This window comes from Camelina sativa, chromosome 7, assembly GCF_030686135.1.
Source record: "Camelina sativa cultivar CO46 ecotype springtype chromosome 7, ASM3068613v1".
In the NCBI taxonomy this organism is placed as follows: Eukaryota; Viridiplantae; Streptophyta; class Magnoliopsida; order Brassicales; family Brassicaceae; genus Camelina; species Camelina sativa.
The window spans coordinates 14,091,685-14,108,246 of NC_141886.1; the positions used below are offsets into that span (position 1 = coordinate 14,091,685).

At 37.9% G+C, this 16,562-nt stretch overlaps 1 pseudogene; it reads left to right on the plus strand.

Moving 5' to 3' along the window:
• The first annotated feature begins 13,552 nt into the window (after window positions 1–13,552).
• Window positions 13,553–16,562, plus strand: LOC147941182 (uncharacterized; annotated as a pseudogene).

The window sequence follows — 16,562 nt, forward strand, 5'->3', positions numbered from 1 at the left end:
CAAATCGATATATAACCTCGTTTAATTGTAAAATCTAAACCAAGACAATATTTAACTTTCTTTAAATAAAAGTATACAAAATTTGTTTCCATAATTAGTTTTTGCTTTTTAATTTAATTTTGATTTATTTTTTATATAAAATATTAGATAGATCATTCTGATTGGTTGAGAGGGAAAGGGCTGAATACAAAGGTTCACCCCTAGGGTTGAACCTAAGTATTTTTCATTGATTAATGAAAGGTGTTTTACGTATAAGGAAAAAACTTAGTGGTCACTAGAGGTGTCAAGCGGGCTCCATGTCCGCGGACCTAGACCAAATAGTACCTTAGCGGGACGGGCATGAACACTAAATATTAAGCCCGTTAAAAAGCAGGTCTTGCTTGCCTAGCCCAAACGAATTGCAGGTTTTAGCGGGTTATATCCGCGGGTTGGCGGATCAGCCCGCGGTCTTCAAATATTAAATAAAAAATAATTTTATAATATAGATACATAATTATTTTTATATAATTTTAAATATATATCTTTTAAAAATATGTGATAACACAAATAATTTAATGTAAAAAATGAAAAAATTTATAAAAAAATTAATATAAACATTGATTTTATTTAAAGTTGTTTTTTAAAATTATTATTTATTACTTTTAATTTATTTTAATATATTTTTATTAATTTTATTTTATTTTTAATATATAATTTAGACTTGCGAACTAGCCCGCTAATTCGTTGGGCTTAGTAAAACAGGTTTGAACATAACTTTTATATTCGTGGGTTTAGCAGACCGGTCCGTTACTGTTCAAAAAATAGAAATTGCCAGCTACGGACAGCTCAGATGGACGCAGGCCGAACGGTTTTGACACTTACTGGTCATGAGAATTGTGAGCAGGCGGGCCCTTAATTATTTTGTTTCCTAAAGCAAAACAAAAAAAATAATTTAATGGAAAAGACATTATCAAGCTGCGTATCCGCTACCTTAAAGCTAAATAGGAGAGCTTTTCTTGAAATCCTCAACTGCTAAACTACAAGCGAATACAGTTCCTTGCAAATTTTAATTAATTGTAATGCGTAAAGTGATATGGCTAAGACTTTAGTCGTCAAATTCAGCGGATGATGCTACTACGGCTACTACTTCTACTTCTCGGGTTGAGAAGTTAGGTCTACGGATGTTCCCTCTCTACTAGTAAACTGGTCAAAGTGATCAAAATCATATACTAACTATTTATAAAGCCTCAGACTCATCTAAGGCCAAAAAGAACGGATCGAGATAATTACCCGCTTGTATGTTTTTAATTTCTATAAATAAAATAAAATTGTCCTTTCTAGCGCTTTATTATGATTATGAACGGTCGGGAATTGTAATGAGCCTGCTGACAAGAACTTTAAGAAAAATACAACATAAATTTAAGAGTGAATGAAAATACTACTTATGAAAATTAACTTTTCCAAATGTATTAGCAGCAAATTTATTGATTTTACGAGGATTTGCTATTTTTTGAATAAACAATAAATCTCTTATTGATATAAACCAAATATTGAAAGATGTTTTGCCAAATAAAAACGAATAATCAAAGGACTACTCTCAATAGTCAATACTCAATACATATTAAACGACTAATTACCACTAGACTAAACATATAATTTTGCAAACATGGTTTTTAGATTATGTTTATATTGTTTGGCCTAAAGCAAGTGTTTTACTTCACTTATGGACGGGCGAGACTTGGTTATGTGCATTAATTAATCTTATACTTTTGTTGGACAGCAACGATTGGAATTTCCGGGTCCAATTTAGTAATCATGTTGCAACATATCATGTTGCAACACTATGTGGCGGAGTAGGTCTCAAGAAAATTGTTCATTGTTAATGTGGTAGGTTATATACCATATTATGATTCATATATCATGATTCACATTCAAAAGGAATCCCATGTATAGAGGTATATAACCAACCACATTAACAATTTTCCCAAGAATTAGACTCTCTACTGTATAGACGAATATTTCTTAATTACAATTTTTATTGGTTATTACATCAATGATTTTTTTAAAATATTCCTTAACTAGTTGATAAATTATATCAAACTTATCAGAAATTATTAACAAAATCATTGACTATGTTGAGAAAATTTAAAATATCAGTTTCATAAATCCTCATTAGTGACTACTAACTTCTATCAAAATATGGCTCATAAAATCAGTTCCTTAGCAGATGCATACACAACTAGTGAAATTGATGAAACAATATAAGAACATCTAATAATTCAAATTAAAAAAAGCTTGACCATGAAGTCTAAGAAGCTCTAAACATAAAGACCTTATTTCCTAGAGGTCCTTTCTTATGCCAATGCTTCTCAACTGAATATAAGCCTGCATATATATATATATATATATATATATATATATATATATATATATTCTTTTTCACCTTGGTTCTTCGAACCAATGATCATTCCCACATGTCTCTGTGCTCTCATGCTGTTAGCTAAAGCAAGATTACTTTTTTTTTTCATTTTCTGGTCTTCTGCTGCTTTCAAATTCTTTTTCTTCAAATAGTCACATTCACCACAGTAAATCACAAGATCAGAACTGCATGTATCGTTGGAGGCAACACCCTCTGAAATGACAATACTTGTAGCTATGTACAAGCCATCCACGTTCATATAATCAATTCCTTTGATAAGCTCAAATTTACCCTAGAACTACTCTCTCAAATTAAGAAATTATTGTGGTATTTAGGAATCAAATCCACAAGGAGCCTAGACTCACCCAATAGATTATTAGCCATTTAATTATATATGCTAAACCAAATAATTTGTATTAAAATAAAAAGAGCAAGAAAAGCAATAAAAAACAAGAGTGAATTCAATAAGAGAGAAGATATGTTCAGGAAAATTCTCAGAAAATTCAGAAAATCAAATTAAACAATTGTTAGGATTTATTAAGAACAATTCTAGAACTCAAATCACAATGGTAAAATTAACCAGCTGTCGCTGCGAAAATTTTCTAATTCTAAAAACTAAAATTCCAAATCTCTTTGTAAATCCTAATGATTAAACTAGCATTAAATTCAAGTTTGATAAGTTCACAAAATCTCTAAACCAAATCTCTTTGTAAATAGGAATTTTGCTCATCTAAGATTATTTCAAGAAATCAATAACACTCTCATGTCGCAATTCAATTGTTGTTAGAATGATGTGTCACTCACACCAAGGTGGCATCGATCGATACATACATCAATTTTGGTCTCTGAGTTTGTTTCCTCGGTATAACTTCTACAAATAAGTCCAAGGCGTACTTAAACCTGCAAAGATTTAAAAAGACTCCAAAAACACCTAAAAAAACTCTATAAATAATATTTTTATCATGGCTAAAAATACCTAAAAACCATGATATATCATTTCTCCCATATTTAGCTTTTGCTTGCCCTTAATCAAATCAAAAACTTAATACGTGGAAAAGGTTTGAAAATACGAAAATTCTTTTTCTTTTAAATAATGCTAACAAGAATTTTAAGAAAAATACGACATAAATTTAAGAGTGAATGAAAATACTACTTATGAAAATTAACTCTTCCAAATGTATTAGCAGCAAATTTATTGATTTTACGAGGATTTGCTATTTTTTGAATAAACAACAAATCTCTTATTTATATAAACCAAATATTGAAAGATGTTTTGCCAAATAAAAAAGAATAATCAAACGACTACTCTCAATAGTCAATACTTAATACATATTAAACGACTATCTACCACTAGACTAAACATATAATTTTGCAACACATGGTCTTTCGATTATGTTTATATTGTGTGGCCTAAAGCAAATGTTTTACTTCCCTTATGGACCGGCGAGACTTGGTTATGTGCATTAATTAATCTTTTACTTTTGTTGGACAGCAACTATTGGAATTTCCGGGTCCAATTTAGTAATCATGTTGTAACATTGTGTGGTGGAGTAGGGCTCAAGAAAACTGTTCATTGTTAATGTGGTAGGTTATATACCATATCATGATTCACATTCAAATGGAATCCCATGTATAGAGTGTAAGAATAATGAGAAGGATGATTCATATTGATCGATGAAGACAAGTATTTATACAGGATGTCTAAGTGTAATAAAGACAAATATACAACTTTACGTAGGAGGAAGATTGATATCAAATCACGACATTGGGATTGATACGTGATCATTGTGATTGATACGTGATTGATACGTGATCAATATGATTGATTCTCTATACGCCCCCTAAGATGGAGGGGCTTGACGTAACTCCAATCTTGCGGAGGAATGTAGTGAATGGAATACGGGAAAGTGGTTTGGTTAGAGCATCAGCCAGTTGGTCCTTAGTAGTGACATGAACCACACGAAGCACGCCGGATTGTACCTGTTGTCGTACAAAGTGATAGTCAACAGCTATATGTTTCATGCGCGAGTGAAAAACTGGGTTTGTACAAAGGTATGTTGCTCCAATGTTGTCACAATAAATGGTAGGAATGGACGGTAAAGTGATGCCAAGCTCTTGTAACAATGAACAGACCCAACGAAGCTCCGACGAAGTGTTAGCGACAGACCGATACTTTGCCTCTGTCGAAGATCGTGTGACCCCTTTCTGTTTCTTTGACGACCAAGACACCGGTGTATGACCAAGATAAGTAATATATCCGTTGGTAGAGACATAATCAACCGAGTCTCCAGCCCAGTCTGCGTCAGAGTAAGCATGTAAGGAAAGATGATTGTTCTGTTTGAAGAAAATACCATGTGTTGTAGTACCCTTGAGGTAACGTAATAAACTCTTGGCCGCTTGCCAATGAAGATCAGTCGGAGAATGCATATACTGAGAGAGACGATTAACCACAAACGATATATCCGGACGTGTAAAGGCAAGATATTGAAAACTACCAACCACACTACGATACTCTGTTGGATCGGGTAGAGCACTACCAGACTTGAGTGTAAGCTTTGGTGACGTAACCATGGGTGTTTGAACTGGTTTCGCATCAAGCATGTTGGTGCGTCTCAGAAGGTCCAATATGTATTTCCGTTGATGAAGATGTAAGCCCGTGGGAACTCTGACCGCTTCAACACCAAGGAAGTAATGCAGTTCCTCATGATCCTTGACGGAGAAACGTTTTGCGAGACCATCAAGAGTGTAATTCAAGAGAGATGTGTCGTTACCAGTGACCAGTATATCATCAACGTAGACAAGCATGTAGACAATGGCGCGACCACGACGAAGGATGAAGAGAGAGGTGTCTGCAATGGAATTCACAAAACCAACAGCTAACAAAAAATTTCGTAATTCCATATACCACCATAGATAGCTTTGCGTAACTTGCACACATAGTCCGGTCTGTCTGCATCGACGAACCCAGGAGGCTGAGACATATAAACTTCTTCTTGTAATGTGCCTTGAAGAAAAGCATTGTTGACATTGAGTTGACGGATCGTTCAGCCACAGCGAATAGCGACATCAAGAACGATACGAATGGTGGTGGACTTGATGACAGGGCTAAACGTCTCCTCATAGTCTAAACCATGTTGTTGATTATACCCCTTAGCGACCAGGCGTGCTTTGTGGCGACTGATGGACCCATCAGAATTATATTTTGTTGTAAAGACCCATCGACAGCCAACTATAGAGACATTGGGTGGTGGTGGAGGGACAAGATCCCATGTATGTTCATGAAGTTGAGCATTCATCTCTCCGCACAAGGCTCGTCGCCATCGTTCATCAGTGAGTGCTTGTTGGACGGTTCGAGGTTCAAAATCACGGAAAGAGGCAATGGTGGAGGTAAGGAGGTACTTCTTATTTGGTTTAGCAACACCGGACTTGGCTCTTGTCGTCATCGGATGAGCATTCGCTGGAAGAACCACTACAGGTGCGGGTTGTTGTTGTGATGTCGAAGAAGACGAAGACGTAGAGGAGGAAGATGTAGAGGGTGAATGGTTTGTATTTTGGGAGTTGGTTGAGTTTTCGGTTGGGGTCGTATTTAGGGATTGTGAAGGAGAGGGGGACTGGTTTTCGTGAGTCGTACGGGAGTTGTTTGTTGAAGGTGTCGGGTGAGGAGGAGAGTTATTGATACGAACTGGGCTTATTTGTGGGGAATGTGGCTGGGCCGTGGGCTGCGGCCCATTTTCTCTAGGAGCAGTGGGCTCAGACGGAAGCATAGAAGAAGAGGAGGAAGAAGGAGTGCGAGGACATACCTGAGCTGGAGACGGAGGTTGTGAATCTGGTGACGGTGAGGAATCACGGTGAAGGTCTGAGCACGGGGATGGTGGCGACGCTGCAACAGGCAAAACCCGACCTCGAATCGGAGTTATATGTGGCGTAGCAGAGAATTCGGGTGACAGAGTAGAGATTCGTGGAGAGATGACAGGGACCGCAAAAGGAAAAGACTCTTCAACGAACGTGACATGGCGGGAGACATATAATCGACCGGTAGGCAGGTGAAGACAGTGATAGGCGCTTTGAGTTGGTGAGTACCCAATAAACACACACGGTAGAGATCGACTATCAAGCTTGTGACTGGCATAGGGACGAAGCCATGGGTAACACTCGCAACCAAATACACGGAGCTTCTCGTAATGTGGTCGAGTACCAAACAGTTTTTGAAACGGTGAGAGCATGGAGAGGACTGGCGTGGGCATACGATTTATTAGATAAACCGCTGTTGCAAAAGCATAAGTCCAGTAGGAGACTGGGATCGAAGCCGTCGAGAGTAAAGTAAGACCAGTTTCTATAATGTGTCGATGCTTCCTTTCAGATAAGCCATTATGTTCTGGAGTGTGCGGAGGAGTGGTGAGATGAGAGACGCCATGACTCGTTAAGAACTCTTTTAATGCAAGAAATTCACCTCCATTATCAGAATATAATGTCCCAATACGAGTTTGAAATTTATTTTCCACCAATGAGACGAAGGCAATGAAGGTTGATTTAACTTGGGATTTGAGTTTAACAGGGTACAACCAAGTGTATCGGGTAAAGTGATCAAAGATGAGAAGGTAGTATTTGAAATTGTCTATAGAGAGGAGTGGGGAACTCCAGACATCTGTAAAAAGGTATTCAAGAGGTCTTGTAGAGACAATTATTGAGCAAACAATCATGACACTGTTTGGATAGTAGAGGAGATGAAACAGAAAGAGAAAATTGAGAAACAATTTTATTTAGGACTGACGCAGAGGGATGACCCAAACGAGAGTGCCAGGAAGAGAGAGTTGCTTTTGAAGTAGAGGAAGCCGACATTGCCAAAGCCTGAGAAGCGGTCATAGGCCATTCATATAACTCATTCTTGGTTTTGCCTTACAGAAACGGAACCCCGTGCTGAGATCCTTCACCTGAAAATAAGTAGGGAAAAAGTGAACTGAGACTTGGTTGTCATTACAAAAATGATACACAGAAATTAGATTCTTCTGTATGTTGGGAACACATAGCACTTTATGTATTTCTAAAAGACGACAAGAGGAAGGTAGAAAAAGGGAACCAGTGTGTGTTATCGAAATGGTGGAGCCATCGGCAACAATAACATCATCACCCCCATATACGGTTGATGGAGAGCTAAGTTCTCGAGATCGGATGTGATGTGGTGAGTGGCACCACTGTCGAGAACCCAGTTGTTGGCGGTGTATGGAGCACCAACCGCTAGATTTGCACGTGGTTGCCATGGCGTGAACGGACTGTGGGAGGATTGTGGAGCAACGGTGTGTAGCTGAGGACAACGACGAGCACTGTGGCCTTGTGTGCCACAAAGTTGACAGCGGCCAAGGTAAGGACGAGAGGGACGATTGTTTGGTGGGAACGACGGTGGAGCAGACGAACGAGAGGACTGGGAAGAGGAGTTCTAGTTGGTGTTAGCGGCTTTGTTGCGGTTCGAAGAGCGATGCGAGTTTGAGGATTGATGCTGAGCAACGTTTGCAGAGGTGGGAGCATGAGGCAAGTAGTGAGAGGCAGCAGCAAGGAGTTTCGACTCATGGTTAATGAGTCTTTCATGGAGGTAGGTGATGGACGGCGGTGTGTTTCGACCCTCAACTTGGTCAATGACAGGCTTGTAGTCCTCCGGAAGGCCCTCAAGGATCTTTTCGATCTGATCCTCAAGCTCCTCAGGTCTGCCTAGAATGGCAAGTTGATCAAAGCGGGTAACTAGACCTTGAAGATAAGTCTCAATCGACTTGTCACCTTTGGTCCAGTGCTTAAGTTGAGTCTTCAATTGGCGGATATGGCCACGGCTGGGATTCGCATAGGTGGAGGCCAAGGTTTGCCAGACTTCGTGGGCAGTGTTGGCGCGAGTAACAATGGGTTGTTGAGAGATAGAGATAGCGCCAAGAAGAGCGCTATAGATCAAGCGATCTTGACAAAGCCAGATCTGATACTCGGGATTGTCAGCGGAGACGTTGTCAACGGTGATGGTGGTGGGTGGGGCGGCAGTAGTGCCGTCAAGGTGACCGACAAGACCATACCCAGCAAGGAGAGAATGGACTTGACGAAGCCACATGAGATAGTTTGACGGAGTAAGCTTGGAGACATTACTCATGTTGATGTTGAGGTAGGTATGGGCATCAGCGACTATGATGTCGGAGATAGTGGCAGCAGAGATATTTGGGGAAGAACTCATGCTGAGACTGTGTTTGCGTGAAAAGAAAAAAGGAGATTTTTTTTCCAGATCTTTGCTCTTGATACCATGTAAGAATAATGAGAAGGATGATTCATATTGATCGATGAAGACAAGTATTTATACAGGATGTCTAAGTGTAATAAAGACAAATATACAACTTTACATAGGAGGAAGATTGATATCAAATCACGACATTGGGATTGATACGTGATCATTGTGATTGATACGTGATTGATACGTGATCAATATGATTGATTCTCTATATAGAGGTATATAACCAACCACATTAACAATTTCCCAAGAATTAGACTCTCTACTGTATAGACGGATTAGGCTTAACTTCTTATTATGTCTGTTTCTTCTTCATAAGAAAGGTTCCAAGAACCTATAACCATAATCCATTTAATAAACGATCAACACTAAGTTATCTAGTTGACATTCTAAGCCCTAAGCTGCATATCAAAACAGATGTACACAGCAAAAAAACTAGCAGAATCCATATTTTACAAGATGAGAACTGCGGGTTGCTTGTTGCATAATTTTATTGTGAAATCTGAAGATGATGATGATGATGATGATTCAATGGAGGAATGTGTGAATAATGGTGATAATGGTGCATGGGATGAGGAAATATGAAAAAGATGAGGAGGAAGAGACTCGGAGTGTCGAAGGAGAAGCATATATATATGCAACAAGCAACCCGTAGTTATGACAAACGGCAGAATCTCCATCGTCTCTGGTTTCCATTTCGTATCAAGAATCTGCCAACGAGCTCGAACCTTAGCAAACGCAACCTCAACAGTATGCAATTTAGTGTGTAGTGTGTACAACATTGTTTAATATATATACGTATTAGAAATTTAGAATTATATAGTTTTATATTTTTAAAAATGTTTTAGACTTTTAATTTTAAAATTTGTTTAAACAAAACTTTGGTATTGGTGAACCGACTACCAAATTCTCTAATCAATAATTTTTTTTACTAAAGATTGTTTTGGTGAACCGACTACCAAATGTTTTGTGATCGGTTTAAGACTATAAACCGAATACAAACTAAATTAGTTAAACCAAAGTACAGTTTGTTAATAATATAGTTGCGTGCGAGAGAGGATACGGAGGGAAACCCTAAAGATTGGGGGAGATGACGAACAAGGAGAATTGCGTGAACCAAACGACTCATAAAGCCGAAGCCACCGCAGCGAAAGTAGGTAGTGAAGCTGCCGTCGCCGCTGTCACGAAAGTAGCTAATGAAATCGCCGCGAGAAGATTTGACAGATTCTACGGCAACAACGAGGTGCTTGTTGATAAGGCACGCCGCCGGAAGGGTTCGTTTACCAGAGTCTTCAGTGACGAAGAGGTAGGCTGATGTCACACCGGTGGTGATTTAAATTCGTCTATTTTATTTTTTTTCCTTGGGTTCGGACAGGTCTTCCCATTATATTTTTATAATATCTTTTTTTATTTTTTATTTTAATTTATTTTTATTTTTTATTTTTTGCAGCTTCTGGAAAAATTTGAGGCATATGATCGGATCCTGCGAGGTGAAATTGCTCCCAAAATCTTGATCACGCTTGCCACTCCAGATATGGATCCTCAGGTAAGAGAGGGTGTTACTTGCATGCTAATTAAGTCACGTACAATTGAGGATTATACTCTGTATCATGCTTAATTCTCTTCTTATTGATTATTAATATTGCCTTCAGTGGAGAGATGGTTTTCTAAAAGATTTTCTCTCGCTATTCCCGAATTCTACATACTATGACCCGAATTCTACAGGCTATGACGATTCCATTACTAATCTTAACATTGCCCAGGTAGGTTCTCTTTCTTTCTAGTATTTAAAAAAGGTTCAGTTTGTTCCAAATGTCATTTGTTTGTAATTTAATTATTTGGCAGCTGTTGATGGTTGCAAAGGATTTGGAATACACAGCTGTCTTACAAATTACTCACTACTTCGAAAGGGATTTTAACTGTTTGTGTTTGCTCTTTTTTTCTTTTTCTTTTTCTTTTATTCATTTGTTTCGCGTTTTCAATCCGTTTTAGCTATCTCTTTTTGTTGGCATGCAGGCCTTATCCACGTGTATAGCGTGGTGAATGGGGCTTGTGTTCAATTCACGGGTTCAAACACACACACCGTACCGTACCTTTGCTGCTTCTGATGGGCAAACAAATGAGAAGAGTTTACTTGTTGTTGCATGCGCAGTATGAGGTAAATTCTGCCATGATGGGTGCGTCTCTTAATACATCTATGAGTGAAGCGATCGGCAGGTAACACTACAATAGATAATAACAATCTATAGCCCCTACTCAGATTAAATTAATTAATACTCGTTTGGTTCAATTTATATATACATGTTCTTTAATTTATAGAGATTTTTACTGTACTTTTTTCATAAAACATAAAACAGTCTCCACATTAACACACACTCTCTCTCTCTCTTCTGACTGATCATACTCATACATATATACTTATTCAGAATGATACAATCATCTTTACTAACAATGTTCGCAAGGATCTCGATTTTACATGTTTCGCAAATAATAAAGGGTAACTCTCGTTCTCTTTAATTCTTAGTTCTTGTTTTTGCTACATAAACTATTTGTTCTTAGAGGTATTTGTAATTTTAGTACGTTAAAAAAATTAGGTTTTTAATACGTTCACTATTCAAAATTATAAAAGTAGTATATTTGACTTTGTTTTGTTAGATAAAGAAAATAAAGTGACGTGAGTGAGAGAGAAAAATGTAGGTGGATGAGTGAGAAGCAGAAGGCAATGTAGGGTCAGAAGCAACTTTTTTTTTCTCCTTCTTTTTTCCATCGACATATTTTACTTTGGGTGAATTGGCTCACTGACCAAAACAAAAAAATTATAGAAGGAAATAACCAACTATTTGAAAAAATTAGGGATTTAGAATCAAGAGCAGAAAAAATTACCAATTTAGGGTTGGTTGATGGTGGTGATGGTGGCCGGCCGGCGGGATGGCCGGCGGAGGTGGCCAGCGGAGATAGTCGCCGGACAGGCCGCCGGCGAAAGTCACCGGAGAAAGTCGCCGGAGAAGGTCGCCGGCGAAAGTTGCTGGAGAAGTTCGCCAGAATTGGTCGCCGGAGGTGGCGGTGGCCGGAGGCCGGAAATGGCGGTGGCCAGAGGCCGGAGATCGGAGGTGACGGTGATCGGAGATGGTGGCTGGAGGAAATCTAAACCCTAAAAATTACATTGAGAACCAAAGTGGAATGGTGGTAAAGAGGTGGTGGTGATGGTGGTGGCAGGGGATAAAGGTGGTGGCTGGAGGTGATGGTAAAGGAGTAGATAGGGGTGATGGTGGAAGGGTAAGATTATATATATTGTAGTTTATATACACTATATTATAGTTATATGGTTAGAGTAGTTATGGATTTAATTATAGTTGTTTTCTTAGTTATTTTTGCCAATTTCCCTTTTACTTTTTTTTTTTTGTTTTTTTTTCTTTCATTTTACTATTACACCTCTTAATCTAAATTTGAAATACATTCTAGTATAAATTAGGTTTTTTTTGAAATTTTCAACTACATAAAAATCTATATTTTATTCTTTACAATTTGATATGCATTTTGTTTTAGTAATTTCAAATATATTTTCATATCAAAAGTGATATATGCAATAGTTCTTTATAAATGTCTATACACATTATTAAGTATACTGATGTAATTTATCTGATGCAATTTATCTGATGCAAAAAACCTATGTTTTTTTTAATTTGATATGTTTTTTGTTTGATGATTTTATTTGATAATATTAAATATTTTTTACAAAACTTATTTCTCGGAATAATTGTAATTTTAGTATGTTTCCAAAATTTATTTAGGAATATAGTTGTATGTTCACTATTCATAATAGGATAATTAGACGTAGGACCACTTGTGAGAGATACAAATATTTGGTAAGATATATTTTCTTCTAAATTTTTGTCTATGTTTTTTTTATAGTTTGATATGCATTTTATATTATTATTTTAAATATTTTTATAACACAACTAATATATATTACTGTTCTGTACATATTTATTGTTGGATGGTTTTTAATCCGTACACTAGATTGTTAGATATATCAATTCCAGCAAAAACATCCAGCCATAAACGTATACAAATCAATTCCAACAAAAAACATGTATAATAACCATCTAGCCATAAACGTATACAGATCAAAACAATACAGCCATAAATGTTTACTAATCAAAACAATCTAGTGTACGAATTAACAACCATCCAACAATAAATGTGTAGAGAACAATCATATACATTAGTTGTGATATAAAAAACTTAAAAATAATAAAACAAAATGCATATCAAATTATAAAAAAAAACTATGATTTTTTTATATTATATATACCACTTTTGGTATAAAATAATACAAAATGCATATCAAACTATAAAAAAATTGTAGAAAATAATTTTAGAATCCGTACACTGGATTGTTAGATATATCAATTCCAACAAAACCATCCAGCCATAAACGTATACAAATCAATTCCAACAAAAAACATGTATAATAACCATCCAGCCATAAACGTGTACAGATCAAAACCATACAACCATAAATGTTTACTAATCAAAACAATCGAGTGTACGGATTAACAACCATCCATCAATAAATGTGTAGAGAACAATCATGTACATCAGTTGTGATATAAAAAAATAAAACTAGGGTAAATGACACCAAAACCCACTGTTGTTTCACCAAAACCCACTTTACACACTCCCTATACTTTCTCAAGTTTTTGGCTTATGTGTCCATCTACCTTTTACATTATTGACCTTTGATACAACTTACCTCTCTTTCTCAAGTAAAAACTTACCTTACTTACCTCTCTTTATTCTCCACCGTTGGATGTGTGCTCCTTATTAGATTTGAAGATTGTTTGTGGATAAGAGACATAAGTTGAGTGTAGGGTTTGTGTCTCCGTGAACGAAACATGGCTGCGCAGGTAGGGTTTATGTTGTGTGGATAGGCTTGTATAAATGCAACTCTGTTTGTCGTTCGTGGATGGGTGTGATATTTTCCTTTGATTTGTAATGCAGGGTGAAGATCCGAGTTTCTGTGTGGTAATATCCGGTAGCTGGAGCTGTTCTGACGACGGCGTTTGGGGATTCAAAGTTGACAATAAACTTCTCTCGCGTGTTGTTTCACTGTCTTCGACCACAACGTTAGGAGAGTTAGAAGTTTCTGTTGTTGGTGAATTCGGTTTAGTGGAGAAGAAGGCTAATCTGAGTTACTGCATCCCAACGTTTATGGAATTGACGACGGGGGTGAGGACGCTTCCGGTCGTTGTGACAACGAATTTAGGACTTGTTTATTATATTCATATGCTTAGTAAGAACTATGGGTTGAATTTGTTTGTAACATTTGAGGAGGTTAAGAAGAGAGGAATGGGTAACGACGCTGAGGATTCCGATTGCAGAGAGGAAAGTCGGAAGAGACGTAGGTCGGGGTCTTCATTTGCCCTTAGTAACAACGGTAGTGAAGAAGGGTTTTTAGGGGAAGCATCAACAGCCGGTTCGAAGCCATTTGTTTTTGAAACAAGCCAGGTTGATGAAGAATATATGGCTGAGTTGACAGAAATTGAGGGAAAGATGAAGGGCAGTAAGGGTGTAGAAGTTGGAATTGGTCGTGGGATGACATGTACACAATTAGGTTGTGTTGAAAAATTTGACGGATTGGAAGATATTTTTGAAGATGTAGACGAGGAAGAAGAATCTGTAGTAATCGATGTAGCTGTGAGCCCAAGGAGCTATGATAAAGAGTTTTGGGGGAATTTCATTGGCGATCAGTTTGATCAGGTGAACGTGGTGGAGGTTATGTGTAACACAAACTCCTGTTTTGATCACACTGTGTTAGTTAATGGAGTTGTTCCTTTAAAAGAGGAGAATAAAGTGAGGACAACTGGTGGGTTGGAACAGGTCGGAGTAGTTGATGGCGAATATGTTGATGTAACCACGTGGTCAGGTGGTCGTGGACTGGCATTTGGACCTGCAGTGGATGGTCGCAGACTAGAAGATATAAATGACGAGGAGTTTGATATTCCTCCTATGTTTGACGACACAGAGTATGTTAGGGATGAATTACCGGATATGGATTGTGAGGATGATGGAAAGGTATCTATAAGGGTAAGGTGTTTGCAAACAAAGAGGATTGCCAGATAGCTTTAGCTATATACGTCATCAAGAACAGGTTTCACTTCACGCAGACGACGACCAAGAAAGAGTCGTTTGTAGTTAGTTGTTCTGGGGAGAGGTGTGACTGGAGGATACTAGCTTATGAAATGAAAGAATCCGGGTACTATGTGATCAGGAAAGCTAATCTAGAACACACATGCCCAATAGAGACTAGGAACAATTACCTAAAGAAAGCGACCTCGAGGGTGATTGCAGCAGTGTACAGATCGAAGTACAGTGATCCTACTAAAGGACCGGCTCCTTTGGATCTCCAGCAGATGATATTAGAAGAATTGAGGGTCGATGCGTCCTACCGCAAATGTTGGAGGGCGAAGGGGAAGGCTCTAGAAGGAATATTTGGTTCTGATGATGAGTCTTACAAGGATCTTCCCTGTTATCTCCATGTTCTAGAAGAAGCGAATCCTGGTACTATAACCAATATTAAAACTGAAGTGGTTGAAGATGGCAGAGAAAGGTTTCTGTATATGTTTTTGGCTTTTGGGGCTTCCATAGAAGGTTTTAAGAAGCTTAGGCATGTTATTGTTGTGGATGGGACTCATTTGAATGGGAAGTATAATGGAGTTCTTTTGACAGAAAGTGGACAAGATGCTAATTTCCAGGTGTTGCCGCTTGCTTTTTCTGTTGTGGACAGTGAGAACGAGGACTCATGGACTTGGTTTTTTGAGAAATTAGAACGAATCGTTGCTGATAGTAAGAGCCTGACCATAATTTCATATAGGTGCAGCTCAATATACACAGCGAAAAAGACGGTGTTTCCTTTGTAACATCATGGAGCTTGCATAGTACATATAGCCCAGAATGTTAATCGAAGTTTCATAGTAAAGGACTTGCAAAACTTGTGACGAATGCAGCGTTTGCCTATAAGGTAACTGGTTACCTCGAAATCTATAGACAAATCAAAGCTAAAAATGCCAAATGTGCTGCTTTTCTAGATAAAATTGGAGCTGCTCATTGGAGTAGGGCTTATTTCCAAGGGAACCGTTACAATTTGATGACCTCCAACACTGCAGAGTCTTTGAACAATGTGTTAGGAAAGGGTAGATCCTGTCATATTATTGAACTACTTAAGTACATTCGTGCGATGTTAAGTAGGTGGTTTAGTGCGAGGCGTAAGAAAGCTGAAAAGCATAGAGGTTTGACTATGCCAGAGGTTGATAAACAGATGCAGAAGAACGTGGTTGGTGTTTGTGGTAGCAAAGTAGGCAGTCTATCTAGTTGGAGTTATGAAATGGTTGGTTTACTTAACGGAAAGCACCATGTTTTCCTTGATATGAAGCAGTGTTCTTGTAAGCAGTACGATAGGCTGAAAATACCATGCGGGCATGCATTGCTAGCAGCTGATACGCAAGGCATCCCTTATGGGACTTTGGTGGGTGACTGTTACAAGACAGAAACATGGAGAAAGACTTACGAAGGGATAATTAATCCTAAGATCTGTGATGCTAAAGTTCCTGTTGAAATAAAGAACCGTGTTTTATACCCTCCTAAGGCGCGACGTCCAGCTGGCCGTCCAAAAGAGAGCAGGGTTCCTTCTGTTGGTGAATTTCGTGTAAGTGGGCTCAATGTGTGTTTTCTTTTTTTATGTTTGGTGTTGGTATCCACATAAACATTTTTGTAACGTTCCCGTTCTATTTGGATATGTTATGTTGTTTGTAGAATAATGGACTCGTGAAAACAAAAGTTAATCGTTGTGGTAGGTGCAAAGAGACGGGATACAATCGAACAAGTTGTTCGAACCCGTTGCCATGA